General features: G+C 44.2%; 1 long non-coding RNA gene across 4 annotated transcripts in view; it reads right to left on the bottom strand.

Annotated features, from left to right (window-relative positions):
• The window catches only part of LOC142814598 (uncharacterized), a 496656-nt gene that overhangs the window by 253052 nt on the left and 229378 nt on the right, over positions 1 to 14226 (bottom strand). The window lies entirely within an intron of this gene.

The raw sequence follows: 14226 nt of genomic DNA, 5'->3' as shown, positions 1-14226 counted from the left end.
GACTGCAACGTCTAGACCTATAGGTCTACATTTTGTAAGTGAGATGCGTGCATATCTATACAACGTGAATGAATTGAAGGCCCCCTCGACCTTGTTCTGCTATTAACGTCGCGTTTAGCCATAGGCACGCAACTCCATGATACCAGCGTACTAGTTTGAGCTATATATACAACAGTTTTACATATTGTTAACCTACAATACTACCCACCGTGGTGATCAAGTCACTATGGCAACCCACTTCTGACCCTAAGGCCGCGAAATGCCCAGCCGCGGTGGTCGCATTTCAGATGGAAGTGAAAATGCCAGAAGCCCGTGTTTTTAGATTTAGGGGCAGGTTAAAGAATGCCAGCTGTTGTCGAAATTTCCGGAGTCCTCCACTACGGCGTCCCTCATAATCATATTCTGGTTTTGGCACATTAAACGTCAAAAATATTATTTATATTATATTTATTTTACTACGTAGCTGAAACGTGCGGCCCCTATTCGGTGTGTACCGCCCACGTGTTACCCTTATAGCGGCAGGTAGTGGTATTTGCCCGATTTCTGTGGCACATCACTGTAGGAGAGTACCTTCCAAATATATATATATATATATATATATATATATATATATATATATATATATATATATATATATATATATATATATATATATATATATATATATATATATATATATATATATCATGGTATATTCAGTGGTGGAAAAGGAACAAGTGAAAGTGGGAAAACCTTGCCAAGCCAAGACCAGCGAAGTTCCTAGAAGCTCTTCTGCGACCCAGCCTTGCGCGACTTAGTGCAATCGAGGCTATACTTTTTAAGAATTTATATATTACGTACTTATCGATCAATAAGTCCTCATTACTTCAAGGACAGACCGTGTACATAGAGTAGCTTTAGGTTTTGCTTATTATTTACTCCTAAGAGTATGTCCAACAAGATCATCAAATCCTGCTTTGAGACTAACTACTATTCGCATAGCTACATCCCCTGAGTTACCGCCATGTCGAAATGCTTCCTATACGGACACTTTGAGGCGATGGGCGTGTTGTGTCGCGTTCGCTTCGTTCGTGCGAAGGCTGCTACGGGTTAAACAACTTTTCTTTCTGGCTCTCTGATGCCCACCCTTTTAACCGAGCGCGACAAAGGTCACCACCCCCCGCGTGCGCTTTTTGTCTCAGTATTCCGCGAAACCAAAGCGGAAGACCGCCAAAGGTGAGCACGGCAGTTCGCGATCTCACCACCTGTTTTACTGACAAATGTCGCAGGGGTTATGCACGCGCTCCGCTTATCGAAAATCGCACCTGCAAGACTCAAAGGGGGTCTATTGATGTCGTGTCGAAAAAGAAGAAAGAACGAAAGAAAGAAGGATAAAATGCTTGGTCTGAAAATGGAAACAACAACACCAAGTCCGAAAGTTGAAAGAAGGCGAGTCACTGGCGTATATTCAAGGCAATCGAGGAGATCCTTGATGATCTGAAAATCTACAATCTCACGTCGGTCGTTGTTCAAGTGGCAGAAAAGTGAACTTGGAAGTGAGCGACGTATACCTATAAATTCAATATTAAAACTTGCAGGTTTACATTAAGGACATGCCTGATAATATACAGCACTCGATGCTATAGAGACGTTCACAGCGTGCCACCACGACGTGTTCACAGGTGTATACAACGAAGCTCGTATAGCTTGCATGTAGGTGCACACCACACCTCTGTGGTCGCGGTTGCCACAAACTGCTGGTGATGCGCCATTAGCTCACAGTGTTCGCGGTTTCGCGTGCTGCATCGCGTCCTGTCTGCTATAGTTCATTTTACCAGCATTTACATATCACGCTGCCCAGCAACTTCGTGTACATCACATTCAGGCAATGTTCTACGCTGTAGATGCGAACGATTCATCCAGGAGATTCGGCGACGTAGTTTAGGATCCATTCGCCAGTTCATACAGTTATGTCATAGCCCACGACATTTTTATTCATTTATATTCTTTTCTAATTATTTACCCTCCTGCATGAAGACGAAAGAGTGTAAAGAAGGGACACGGACGAGCACTGACCCTTTTAGTCTTCCGTCTTCATCGTTCTCGCACTGTACCCACACATAGCCCCACTTCCAAAACTTTACCTACCATAACTTCGTCGAACTATACGCTGAATTTAAACAGCACCCGCCATAGCATCGTACAATGCTGCACATGTTAAACAGACACTAAACAGAAAAGGATATTTTCTCGTATCGATAAATTATTCTACCCCTGCCGTGGTGGTCTAGTGGCTAAGGTACTCGGCTGCTGACCCGCAGGTCGGGGGTTCGAATTCCAGCGGCGGCGGCTGCATTTCCGATGGAGGCGGAAATGGTGTAGGCCCGTGTGCTCAGATTTGGGCGCACGTTAAAGAACTCCAGGTGGTCGAAATTTCTGGAGCCCTTCACTACGGCGTCTCTGATAATCATGTGGTGGTTTTGGGACGTTAAACCACACTTATCATCATCATCATAAATTATCCTTCTATAATAATAAAAGCACAATTTCTGCCGCCAGAAGACGCCTTGTATGCAAAAAGGTGAGTAACAATAAAATACGGGTGGCGACGCCACCCTCATGTTCCTGCACCAATTAACCCACTGTGACGTCGTGCAGTTTGACAATGTCTGCTAGCGTTTACGCAGTTGTCAATCGGTGAAAACGAAGCACATTGACTTCTGAGACCGGCTCATACTCAGTGTATCAGCTTCCAGAAAATGTTCATACCTGGGCGAACTTCGAAAAAACACTTCGAAATTTCTGACGCAATGCTGACGCCTGAGTGCAGAAATTTTGGCGCGAGACGTACCAAGTGTAATGTTAGCCTTCATTTTTTTTTATAAATGAACCTATGATAGTAAAAATAGCGACGGTACAGTTTTCGACAACTTATCTGTTTAAATTGATTCATTGTTTCGCTTAGTGTGCCTTCAAGATGACTAGGCCTGAATTCCGGCGCAATGACGTGAAAATAAAGATAAACCGAAATAACACTCTCATTAGGCTGACTCATATGAGCAGCGTGGCGTTCCAATGTCATCTTTCGTAAGCTTAACTTTAAAAAGCAGGTTGAAGAGACAAAAAAAAAAACACTTGATTTTGACACTTGGTATCTTCGCTAGTTGTGATTTTTTGAACGTTCTACGATGTGCCGTCATTATTTCTGGCTGCTTCACAGTGATTTATAGTTTCGCTTTTGTGCAGTTGCTAATATTGTTAGTGATACTTGATGTGCTCCTCTCCACTCTGCACGCGCGCAGTTTCTTCCCGAAACTTATGTTTTGATCACAGCACATGCACTTTTATTCTCAATTAAAGTTCAACAGTAATAACTTGCAATTGAAACTCCACACAGGAATGATTTCGTTTGGTCAAAATGTTCGCAATTACGGGTACCGTTAGATTGAGTTTGAGTTGTACTGTATGTGACATAAAAGGGAGTGAGTGGACGCTTTCCCGCAGGCACAGTGCTCATTTCTCGAAGTATTAGTGCACCCCCAGCCTCACACGTCCCATGCGAACAATATCTGGCTGCGGCATTTTACTCCGGATCTTGCTGCGGTTTCATTTCTCACGTTTAACTCAGAACAGGTGATACTCTCGTTTAGCGAACTCAAACGGGTATAAGAGCGTATAGATCAAGAAGATTAGTGTACCGCAAACTTCACTCGCATCACTTCAGGACTTTTCTGATTAGGTGTGCTTAAAATATGAAAAGTCAACCACTGCTGCGTACTTTAGCTCCTGTTGATGAGGGAGATACACAAAGAACAAGAACGATCACCTCGAGTTGTAATGTGTACGTTCACACACGATGCGTAAGCAAGAGTTATAAAATAACGTGATAGTAACGGTGTTATAACGATAACTAAAGTGATGTCGCGTGAATGTTTTGCCGATGTCTTTAGTCAGGTGATTTACACAGATTCATTTTCCCTCGAAATCCCATGACTCACGCAGATAGCTTTCAGAACACTTTTGGCCTTTTGTCAGACGTCGCTTTGCAGATTAGCGATATGTAAAGTTTGTACATCGCTGAAGCGACGAATCGAGCTAATCACGAAATTCGAAACGCATACATTTTTTTTTCAATTACTTGTTTCCTTAGCTTGCCGGAAGTTCAGCGAACCTTACAGAAATGCTGCATACAACTGCGTACGTCCTGCGTACGTCCTGCGTACGTCCTATGTCCTATAATCCTGCGTACGTCCTGTGTGCGTCCACCCTATGTACGCGAAAAATTCTTGAGAAAAATTTTTTGAATATCAAGGTTTTCCACGTTTGAATCGAATACCACTAACGAAAACTAAGTGCGAATTGAGTGTAATATTTCTCAAATAGATTTAGATACAAACACCAATACATTGACTTTCGCAAGAAAATATTACCAGCCTGACATTAGAAAACAAAATTGTCGTGCAGAAAATAATTCGCACGGAAGTGAAACATTACAAAACACTGCTGTTTTGCAGCACCGCAAGTGCAGAGTTTTATCATTTTAACGAAAGAAGAATAGCTGCTAGGTGTGCTCGGCAAGCAGTGAAGCCGTTGTGCGAATCACCAATGTCGGACAAAGTCATACTCGAAATTAAATAAAGAATATGGGAATTCTTGAGCACCGAATCACGCGTTATCTCCATATGGGGGTCAAATTAAGCCATAGGCAAAAGTCACGGGAAGGACTTGTATTTATATGCATATTTTCTTCCTTTTGTGTTCAAGCCTTGTGCAGAGTGACTATTATATTGAGACTGATGCACTGCAGAAGACATCGCTAATAAATTAGCGACATCTTAAGCACTGCGTCAGTCTTGCTGTAATAGTAACTCCAGAAGAACCGCCACGCAGGGCAATAAAAATAGAAGATGACGAGATACACCCTCAAAAACGCGCCTACAGAGTGTGCGTCTCGTTCCCTTATAATGCAGGCGCGTCAGTGGGCAAAATGTCAGACGCTGGCGGTGCGTCACAAGTCCAGACGCTCATTGTCTCCGCTACTTTCGCTTTCCTTTCTCGGCTCATTTTTTTTCTTGTGTCTTGTTATTGTGCCCCTCCTCTCTCTCTCTGGCAACGCGCATTTCAAGCTCGCGACCTTATCGGCTCAATCCAGTTGAAAGTTGGCGACTTGACAGTGCTGACCTTGATATTCGCAAGCGGCACGCCGAGATACAGCTGGACACACGCACAAGAAAAGAATTGCGGCAAAAGTAAAAATTAAACCAATGAGAAGTTCGTAAAAAATCTATAAGTGGGTGGCAGCATGATGTGCTTATAACTGATGGCTTGATTTTAGTGCAAGCGAACTACCAGTGACAGTGATATTATTACATTTTGACGAGAGACGACAGAAAGGAAGGAGTAAAGAAAGATAATCCAGACCTTGAAGCAATCACTCAATAAAGCCAGTCACTCCTATAGTTCCTTCGATATGGCGACAAAAATAGATAAGCACGCCCAGCCATTGGTTTTGCCAGCATAGTAAGAGCGATGCAGAATCGGTGGAATCAATGCGGCAAATTCGTGTGAAGCGATACGGAATACAAGCTCTTGAATATACATGCCATACTACCGCACTTACTAGCATACAATCGACATGCGGTTACCTCTGTCTAATGACAGATATGGTAGGCTAGCACAAGGATCATGGTCATGGCTAAAAGGAATATTAGGTCATGGCTAATTTACTCTGCGTGTGTTCGATAACTATTCGCAGAAGTCTCCTAGTTCTCCCATCGGTGATTGTAAATGTGTGCTATAGCATAAGATGCTATAACGTTAGGTCAGCTATGTATATGATTAAGTATGTAGAACAGAGTGCTCTAACTATACAGTGTGCGTCAGGTAGAGAGAGAGAATACATTGATAGAAAGGCAGAGAGGTCAGCTAGATAGCATCCGATTTGCCAAGGTAGTGTTGTTAAGCGATGGGCGGCTGCGTTTTCTGTTCTGTTCTGTTCTAACTGTTTTGCTGTAGAGAGGTTGAGGTGCATATTGCCTCGGCTAGTCCATATCCCGAAGGTCTGCAGCGAGAAAAAAAAAGAATAATAAAAAGGTACCCAAAACTAACAATAAAAAAACATAATAGCACTCTAAAACCAGTTCAAATATCATGCCAATACACAGTTTGCTTCCAGCAATTCACGCTATCATAAACTGTTTACACGCACACCTTCCTTTTCTACTGTCAGTATATGCATAAACACATTTTAAATATTTCCATCTCTGGCTGTCTATCACAGCCGCTTATCCAGTCCGGTCTCCACTGAAAAGTCTGAAAAGTTCGCCTTTTTCGGAAGATGCATCTCAGGCCATGGTCCAAGTAACATCTTTATTGTGAGGCACCGTCTGTCCAAACTTGCTAATCCGATGTAGGCGAAAATGTTTCGAGCCCGTGTGGTTATATTTAGGTGCATGGACGTTAAAGAACCGAGGTGGTCGAAATTTTCGGAGCCCTCCACTACTACGCGGCTCTCAAAATCATATCGTGGTTGCGGGACGTTAAACCCGACATATTGTTACGTTATGTTGCTAAGTGATGGGAAATACTAGCTAAGGCAGCCATCCACCTGTATGATGGCGACACTGTATTCATCAAACTAGTTGTCCACCACCACTTCTTTCTTGGAATTCAGAAGCATCAGTGGCAAGTTTTTCTTTTCGTTAGTAATAGTTTTTTAAGTATTTCTTCAGCATTTGTGGGCGAAACGCACTGCGAATTATTTACATCGCCGCAACCTGTATTCGTCCATGAGCTTTTTACGGCGCGTTCCCCACGAGTTGTCGAACACTATTAGGACGTGCGCGAATATTCAAGTTTGTCTTACAAGAAATGCAGTTGTACATTGTTCAGGTTTTCACATAAAGTACCTTGTAAACACGAACAATATTCAGTAAGCTTTTGCATAAGCCAGAACGTCCACTTTTGCTTAATTAAAAAGGAAATTTGGAAGAAATGTTGGATAAGTTCAATATCAGCGGCGCTATGTATACAGTCCCGGCATAAAATATGCAAACTTACTTGGTGGAGCAGGATACGTGGTGAAGTTATCCAGCAAGCAACACAGCGAATAACAATGTGTCGTGAGACATGCTTTCAGATCGATAACTATCCCATTATGCGCTCCTAATGCCCCGATAGTGCTCTTATGTATTAAAGAACGATTAAAAACCAGGAATGTAATCATGGTGACTTGAACACATCGCTCTGTGGATGCTAGGGAATAATCACTGTGTTAATGATGATTGCGCCAAGGACTGCTCACTAATGAAAATGCATTTGAGTCGATTAGTTTCAGGCACCATTCGTTTCGCACTCGACCTAGGCCAACTAGCCTAAAACAGTGCGTTATTGAGTACTTTATTGAGAGTTTCTATTGACACGTTCCTATTAGAAGTATTAACAGCTTTGAAGTGTCTCATTTGTCTCTCTTTAGAAGTAATTAAAGGTGGTACACAGATGCTGAACCATGGATCATCACAACATTATTACTCAGTTCGGAGACTTGTCACTTTATAAATAATATCCTTTTTTAAATTGCGATAAAGACTTGCGCTTCAGGTATAATACTTATTATGCACATGTGTATAGACGTGTGCGGTACTGTCGGTGCTGTGTATGAACATGAAGTCAAATTGCCTTGTGGAATTTCTTATCGTGTTTCCAGCGGTTATAGCTGGTGAGTCAATTACATAAATGCTCATACCTTAAACCTCACTGCTCAAGCGTTCACAACTCAAATCTCACTGTGGTTGTTGCATTCAATTATGGGTTAAGCCTTCGGTTTTAGAAGCTGCGCACACTGTCGTCACCAGCGCTATTAACTTTGGTGCCACCCTGACGCCCAATAACACGTAAAAGATAATGCGAGAATCCTAGTATACGTGGACACGTCAAATATTTTGAATTTGTCAGTGTGAAAATTTTGATTACAAAAAAAACAAATACGAGCAATTCTACGAACACAAGTCCGATGTTTATAAAGATAAGGAATAGTACACTTTAAAAAAAAGAGAATATTAGCTTTTAATTTCATTTGATGTTTCTTGACACGCTAGATATAACTAAATCTCTTTCAAAAGTGGCAGAGTGATTGAATTCAGGGGCACAAAAATCTGGAATATTTTACCTCTAGAGGCACGTAACTTCAAACAGTGTAGTGAATATGATCTCTAACGTAACCATATTGGCTAATTAAGTGTATTTCATGAAGTCTTTTGTTTACTATAAACTATGGCATCTGATAGAGTACCATGCAGTTGAATTCTACACCTGATATGCCTGTTCTATTTTTTTTAACAATGGACCATATACTATCCTTGCCTGGCTTACGGTCGTTGTGATGGTATAGGTATGACTGTATAAAAAAAAAAGAATAGAGCACTTCAACTTCAACTTAAAAAAAAAACAAAAAAAAAACACAAGATCCTTGACTTGACTTTGGAGCGTCGTGCTTCCAACGGCTCCTTAAAGGGTGTATAATAAACCCTAAAAGGGAGTTTGCACGCATTCTTAAACGTAGTTATATATATGCGGCAAGCCAGGACCTATAAAAGAAAAATAACAATCTTTTCTTGGAGTATGGAACAGATGAACAAAGTATAGCACATAAAAAATACAACGCATCAATAAAAAGTACAACGCATCAATAGACCACCAAAATTATCGGCAGCGGTGCGGTACATTTCCTGATCCACCAAGGTATTGATGCTACAGAAGGCAGTTCGCACCAACAAGCACGACAGCCCATTCCATTCTTCGCCCCAGCGTTTGAGTTACACATAGTAGACATCCATCATTCTTTCTCTTTTACGTGTGGGAAAATGTCTTGGGAAATTCGTTGCCTCGCAGTGCCAACATCAACTGTTAGGAATCCATGTCTAAAAAAGACGGCTTCTAAAAGTAACTTTCAGCTATTTCACAATTTCAGCTCAACAGTGACAAGCAGATGCAGCGGTTACCACTCGTGTTGCCGCAAGTGCCAGTTTCGTCACCGTACCGCCATGCACCACCACAGTCGCTGTCCTGTCGCCGAAAACTGTGGTCGTTTGCGGACGGAACGTTAGGGAGCACTGCAATCACGGCACGCTAGGAGGCATTCCCATCACGTACCTTTTGTTGCTGTTGTTTTTGTATTTCGCGAATATCTACAGAGAGCAGAAAATATCCATTCTTGTTAGATATAAAGTCAGAAACTGTCCCATGGGATATTTTACAAACTGATCGCAGACGTGTACAAACGCAGACCATTTATGAAATTTTAATTTGGTAACACGCTCTTCACGGCGGAGATGGTTGCGCTGCACGCCGACGTGTCGCCTTGCCTGAAAAATATGCCTGGTGCATAGCGCAATTAACGCGTATGCACCTGACTGCAACCTTTCCAAGTAACACTTGTTGAAACCATTGTTACATTTCACGCTGACTTATCGTCCATTAGATCCTCTCTCGCTTCACTGATTCCAACCTTTGACATTACGAAAGAACGCGGAAAAAAATATCGGAGGTGACGCGCTGGAGACAAGCACGTGGGCGAAAGGTGCCGCAACACGAATAGGAAAAAAAAAAAGATATGAGAGACAAAGAAAGAAAGGCTGGCGTGACACTGTTTGTTTCTGATTTGCCTACGCGTGCAAATACTCCCACAATTTTCTCAAAAATTCGACGTGTGTACTCCTCAATGACAAATCTTCAGAGCCAGCAAATCTCCGCCCACCACATCAGGCGTCACAGTATTCTTACTTCCTTATGTCTCATATCTCCCAGGACACTCGTCATTCGGGACGCAAGACAACGCCGTCTTGTTAAATCTTCAGTCAGAAAAAAAGAAGAAGAAGAAAACAAGAAAAGAGGCAAAAGGAGAAAAAATAACAAAAACAAACAGGAGAAAGTCTGCGTAGCGGGGGGACTAAGGGGTGCACGAGAGAGACGGAGAGCCGTGTAGGAAGGCGCAAGGGGCCACACTATACAGCCCGATGAGTCGAGATCGGTATGGTCATGGTCGGAAGAGAAGTGGCAGTTGAGGGGGTAAGGGCGAGAAAACACGGAATGTACGAACCGAGAGGAGCGAGACAATGGCGAAATCAATAGATGTCGACTGTCACTCCTCCGGGCGACAGGACAATGCGACGGCGATACTTTCGCCCCGTCGCCATGATTCCTTCTGCCCCCTCATCACCCCCCCCCCCTTCTCCCGCTCCAACCGGCCTTTTTCGTTCGCGTCAATAAGAAACAACAGAGCCTCTCGAGGGGCGACATGGGGGACGGGAGGGTGCTGTCGGCGAAAGTGCGCGCAGCAGCCGCAGAACAAGAGCAAGTCGAAGACGAAGCCACGTCGCGACCGTAACAGCTTCCAGCCTTCATCGCTCGAAACGATGAAGAGGCAGGGCGAACATTACGAGATGCCACGAGCCGTGGGAGAGAGAGTGAAAGTGGAGAGGGATGGTGGAGCAAGTGTCGTTCGGAATGGCACCAGTCACTCTTCTTCCTCTTTCTACCTTCCGCACTCACCCTCTCCTTGCGGCGTGAAGAGACAACGCGGACAGCGTATGACAGGAATAACAAGGAACACCACGCAGAGGATCTATCGAGATGAACGAAGAGAAAAAGGACCGTTTTTGGTCTGGGTTCTCTTAACCCCCGAGCAGAGAGATGCCTGTTGTCTCCCTCTTGCTGGCAGGGGCGACGCACGCACAGATCGCATGACGAGCATTGAAAGAGACGACAAGATGGTACGCGTGCAACAGAACATCTCTAAAAACCGTACAGCAAATGAAACAGTGTGTAATGTACAAAACAAACCGAGGCGAAGACCGAACAGACTTGTTTATATACTTGATGTACACTGACGTCTTCGACAATGTACAAATGTTCACGACGATGCAAAAGGGTCATGAATTTTATTGTCAAATTGAATTTCTTCAAGTGCGCAGCAGAGTTGGGCGTGAATCCGCCGCCTGCACCAGCTGAGTGACCCCTGCCAATCAGAACAGGAACTTCGTTTTCCGTTACTGCAATTTTTTATACGAGGTGATTGCACCTTCCTCGGCACCAGCTACTTTTTTTTCCTTATCACAAAAAGAAATACTGAAACACTAAAGAAGGAAAAGGCTGGAAAGTGGTAGGGAAACTGAGATATAACTGGCACTTTGCTAAGGTTCGCATGCAAGTATGAAGAGGACGTGCAGAAGAGAGTAAATGAATTCAAAGACTCACAAACCTTTTCAAACTGACGGAAATATTAAAACAAGTGTTAATATAGCCAGATGATCAAAACTTTTATAAGAAAATGACGCGAACAAAGTACCGAAATTCGAGCTACACGCATAGCGGAGTCACTGATTGTTCCCTCACAGAAAGCAGACTGCCGAACAGACGAGAAAGTGGGACACTGCGATAAAACTTCAGAATACAACACGCTCCCCCCCTTCCCCATGACATGTACCATGCACCGTCACGCACATAATAAAATAAAATAAAATAAACATCAACAAGACGAAGAAGCAAAAGGGCAAACTGGACAGCCACCTATTTCCCTTCTCTCCGGTGAGAGAAGGACCACGCCCGAACTTGTTTTGGGCTGGAGCTGTTAGAAATTAGCAAAAGGATCGAAATGGCACGTCGAGTGGGGCACGGAAATGCACTCCACGGCCCCTTCCCCTGCTAGGTGGATTTCGGGCGTTTGTCAGAAACGTCGGGGGTCCGGTGGAGAAAACGCCAGGAGAACCCAGCGCGACACCGGACACGGCTTTCATCGAGCGATCGATCGCCCGCAATCAGTTCCTCGGGTCTCCCCTCCGGACCGTGCAGGAGGGCCCTGTACGCGCAGGCAGTCGTCTTCGTTTAGCTTCCCGCAAAGAGAAGTGCGTTTCTGCAGCCGCGTGATCGGACAACCACACGCTCGCTTGTCAGGATGGTCAACGACATAGCGCAGCATGCATATAGAGCCACTCGCCCACTCGACGCGCACATTTGTGTGTATACGTTGTCGTTGCTGTTGCAACTTGTTGTGGAAGCGACTCTCGCTGGAGAAGAAGAAAGTAGGTCGTGGAGATCAGGGACACAGGTGGTTGTACGGAGATATCGTTTATCAGACAACTTTCGGGACGAAGACTCACAGTGATCCAAGTTCTGCACCAACTCCTCCTCACTTCACTCACTTCAAGATGAACTTGACATAAGTGTAACTTTAATTCGTACTTTATTAACAAAGCATAACATGCATTCTGTGGGCCAGAACCACTGTCGACAAGAATTCGCGCTTTGTGAAGACCTGCGCCAAAGCTTGCGTAATAAATGTACGCGATGTTTCCGTATACTCATTGTGATGTTGATTACCCAATGAGCGTCTCGATGCGCAGCTCTTTTAGTGAAACCGGGTGAGTGTAGCCGAATGAAAATGTAGTGCTCTTGCTTCCTACGCTTCTTCGGTGAAAAAATATGCAACACAGATCATTATTAGGTCCCTAAAACTTCAGTTATTGCAAATGGGTCTCACTTGTCGCATTTGTTTCCTGATGATTCGTTGTAGGTCGCGTATACAACGCACTTTCCGATTGTCTATTGGCATTTCGATTCATATTTAATGTCCTTATTGGTACGCAGAGGATGCAGTTACAGGCAGATGTATTGATTCCTGTACATAATGACCACTTCGCGGAGGCAGTGAACATCGGTTATTCGTATAGACTAGCGCATTACGGAGCATATGATGCAGTCCGCCTACTCAGCTCAGCCCATCGCAAGGGCACGAACTCCGAGACAGCCGGACGCGCGAACAGTGGTACACGAAGATCTCGTAGGACGTGCAGAACCTTTGAACTTGCAGAGTTTCGACGCGGTGTTATACCATCAGGTGGAAGAACAATAAAAACAGAAAATTTTCCACATCTCTCTACCGTCACGTAAGTTCTTTCTTGTGATCTCCATACGCATGTGGCATGATTCCCTGCGCGCATGTTCTAAGGAAATACTGGGATGCGGCTATGCGAAGACTTTTCCTGCGGTGTGCATCTGTTGCCAAACAAATAAGTAGAGAACGCCCTCATTTCCAGGAACAACAGGCAGGAAGTCTTTCATATAGAGTATGAACTCTCGCAAGGTTATTCAGCAATGTTCTGAATTCAATGGCGCAGAACAGCAGCAACAGTGCACAAACACATGCGTATACCTAAGCACATGTGTGTATATGAAATCAGAAGTGATTTCACTGCCGAAAAAGTATTGAGACCATGGCACTGCCCATCCAATTTCCGAAAGGCAACGAAAGCACTGTTGCGTTTTCTCAAAAACACCGGCCTGTTTCATCGTTTGTGATGTGAAACAGTTACGCGTCAGCCCAATCAGTGACCTTTCTTTCTCCTCCTCTATAACTTTCTTTCTCCCTCACCCCTTCCCCAGTGCAGGGTAGCCTACCGGGGCTCAGCCCTGGTTCAACCTCCCTGCCTTTCTCCTTGTGTTATCTCTCTCTCTGTGCGTCCACCTGTGTGTGTGTGTGTGTGTGTGTGTGTGTGTGTGTGTGTGTGTGTGTGTGTGTGTGTGCGTCCACCTGTGTGTGTGTGTGTGTGTGTGTGTGTGTGTGTGTGTGTGTGTGTGTGTGTGTGTGTGTGTGTGTGTGTGTGTGTGTGTGTGTGTGTGTGTGTGTGTGTGTGTGTGTGTGTGTGTGTGTGTGTGTGTGTGTGTGTGTGTGTGTGTGTGTGTGTGTGTGTGTGTGTGTGTGTGTGTGTGTGTGTGTGTGTGTGTGTGTGTGTGTGTGTGTGTGTGTGTGTGTGTGTGTGTGTGTGTGTGTGTGTGTGTGTGTGTGTGTGTGTGTGTGTGTGTGTGTGTGTGTGTGTGTGTGTGTGTGTGTGTGTGTGTGTGTGTGTGCGTGCGTGCGTGCGTGCGTGCGTGTGTGTGTGTGTGTGTGTGTGTGTGTGTGTGTGTGCGTGCGTGCGTGCGTGCGTGCGTGCGTGCGTGTCTGCGTCATAAAACTTCAGACAAGGCCGCTTATCATAATTACATGGACAATCAAATGCAGTGTTTATAATCGTACTTCATTTTTTTTTATTTTGTAGCCATGCGTAGTTAAAAAAAGTCGCCACCAAGCAATGCGAGAAAAAAATCCACGATCTACTCTGGCTATGTCGTTACGTGACATGATATAGCCATTATGCCTGCGGCAGTAACGATCTAAAATAGTCTAGCACAGTATTACCACTACATTTCTTATTT

The sequence above is a fragment of the Rhipicephalus microplus genome, chromosome 4 (assembly GCF_043290135.1).
Source record: "Rhipicephalus microplus isolate Deutch F79 chromosome 4, USDA_Rmic, whole genome shotgun sequence".
NCBI lineage: Eukaryota > Metazoa > Arthropoda > Arachnida > Ixodida > Ixodidae > Rhipicephalus > Rhipicephalus microplus.
This window is presented reverse-complemented; position numbering and strand designations above follow the sequence as displayed.